The sequence below is a fragment of the Frankliniella occidentalis genome, unplaced genomic scaffold (genome assembly GCF_000697945.3).
Source record: "Frankliniella occidentalis isolate FOCC.00 unplaced genomic scaffold, Focc_3.1 Scaffold3, whole genome shotgun sequence".
Classification (NCBI taxonomy): domain Eukaryota; kingdom Metazoa; phylum Arthropoda; class Insecta; order Thysanoptera; family Thripidae; genus Frankliniella; species Frankliniella occidentalis.
Genome location: NW_026267133.1, coordinates 2,473,419 through 2,475,842, shown reverse-complemented (window position 1 = coordinate 2,475,842; position 2,424 = coordinate 2,473,419).

Genomic DNA, 2,424 nt, shown 5'->3' with positions numbered 1-2,424 from the left:
CGCTCGACCTGACCGACGTCATACACGACCGCCCGCGGGCGCGCCGGTACACACCAGAAAATAATACAAAAAACAATATCTCAATAAATCGTTTCATAACCGCTTCCGATAGAGGTAACTATGTTTGTTTGCCCTCAAAAGCTTTGTAATGTCCACCATGAACTTGCCCACGGGGGGCGGTGTGCGGACGGCGCCGCGGGGGTAGGCAGCCCATCCGCCGCGAGTCTCACCTGGCCGCCGCGCCACCTGGACGCCCGGGAGGGTAGGCAACCCAACTGCCAGCTCCAGCTTCCCGGCCAGCTATCGAGGCTGCCGCACCGGAGCGGAGCATGGAGCATTCGCCCGCGAGCAGATATACCCTAAATGCAAGTTGATGGTGATTTAATAGAGTACCGCTGCAACGGGCGAGCCAACTCGCTCTGCAAGGCCGCACAGCACCGCACCACCACCACCACCACCACCACCATCCTCGCGACAACTTGAGGGGGTGAAAGTTTGGAGCTGCTACGGCTCTGCTGCGACTTGAAACGGCTCCGGCCAACTCGAGCTTGTGCATTTCGAAATGCCTTTCCACCTCACCGGTATATCGGGCGCAACCAGTTCAATGGAGCTCTCTACGACGCGCGGTCTACGCCCCAAATCTTTAAAGGAAAAAAAAAAAAACATTTTTTGAGATACCAACAACACGGCGAACAGCACATAGCACACACGCCCGCGCTTGGCGTTTCCGTTCAAACGACCACAGATCATCCCCCATGTAGGCTCCCCCCCCCCTCCCACTCCTCCGTACCTTCCCCAACGCGCGGCCCAGCGCAGCGCGAGCTCTCTTCCATTTCGCAGGAATGTACGGCAAAAAAATGGGAGGCCCGGGATTGTGATGCAAATGTGCCGAAGAGCCCCGCGAGGCCAGCCCGGTACGCACCCCTAATTCCGCCTCCCCCCCCCCTCTCTCCCTCGGGCTTTTCAGCACTAACCCTTCGCTAGGTGTACCTTTTCCGGTACCGTAGGTGTAACATCAACAACAAAAAAGGGTGGACAAACTCTCATGCTATACTGACTCATGGGCGAAAAGGGAAAAGTAGGGAAAGGTGGGGGATAAATTGGCAAAAAAATATACAGCATGTAGAAAAAATACAACACAAGAAAGAAAAACGAAACAGAAAATATAAGTATAAAAGTAAAGGAAAAAGAAATACAAGAGTGAAGCGTACACAGAGTACACAAAAGTAGTGTATAATCGGCAAACATCAATTTATCGCCATCTCTCCACATTCTTCTGAATGTTCAATAATAATTCTGCAATAAGCAGAGCGCCCTCATTTCCCCTCTGTTCTGAACACGAACATTTATGACTGAGCGAAGTTCTACAGAAAGGATTCTGTCCCCGATAGATAGAAATTTTTACGTACAATTTTAAACTCTGCCTCATAATAGTAATTTTTAATGTATGAATTTTCCGTCACTAATTAATATTAACTATCGGTACGTTTCCCAACTACTGACTGAAGCAGCACCACAATACTACCCGGGGAAATTACAGAAATGTCACTCGCTTCGATAAAGGCAGAAGGGAAAGGAAGGCACTTTGAGCCTGCTTCACGGAAACACGCCCAATGCTTATTTCCATGTGTTCAAACAAACGAGCCACTCACCGAGTCTTTAAACATTTGTATGCAGGAACAAGTAGTGAACATAAAGCAGGCGATAAAGGGGATTGGGAAGATGACGATCGCGCCTTTCTTTGACACCCATTGTTGTTGATGTAAAGTTTCGGCATCACCGCGGATCATGAGGCAGGAGCAGCAGAGTACAACCTGTTGCTCGCAAGGTGCCACACAGACACTCACACACGAGAAAGACCAGATTCACATTCACCCCGACCTTCCTTTGTCGCGCGCCACCGCCGCCGCCTGCTATTCGTATTGAAAGCGAACTTTGATGCCTAGATAGAGCGAGACACGTTTTTATGTACCGCTGCTGCTGCCTTTTAGCCAGTTTGCGAGCGTCAATGGTCGCGGCAGTCAGTCCATTCACACGGGAGGTGACATCAGTTTGTTCTAAAGTGAGTCCCCCCCCCCACCCCCTCCCGGCAGTGAGCCGACAAAGAGACAGCGAGCCTCGCATTATGATGCGCTGTGGTGCCACAGGTGCTAGTGAGTGGCCAGTCACGACATTCAGCCGATTTAAAACGTTTCGCATTTAAATGACATCATTCGTGTTGGCGCGCCCTGTGCATATGTTGTGGCGACGATGCCCGAAATTCAACTACAAGACGCTCCAGACGTTTCAGCGCCACAAAAATACGAACAATTTTTGCTTCAGGTAATCAACCTAGATTGAAACTCTTTACTATTTCAATTTAATTTGCAAAAATTATTCCAGCAGTAAATGTCTTGAATTATTGAGCCTGTGACTTAAAGTAGG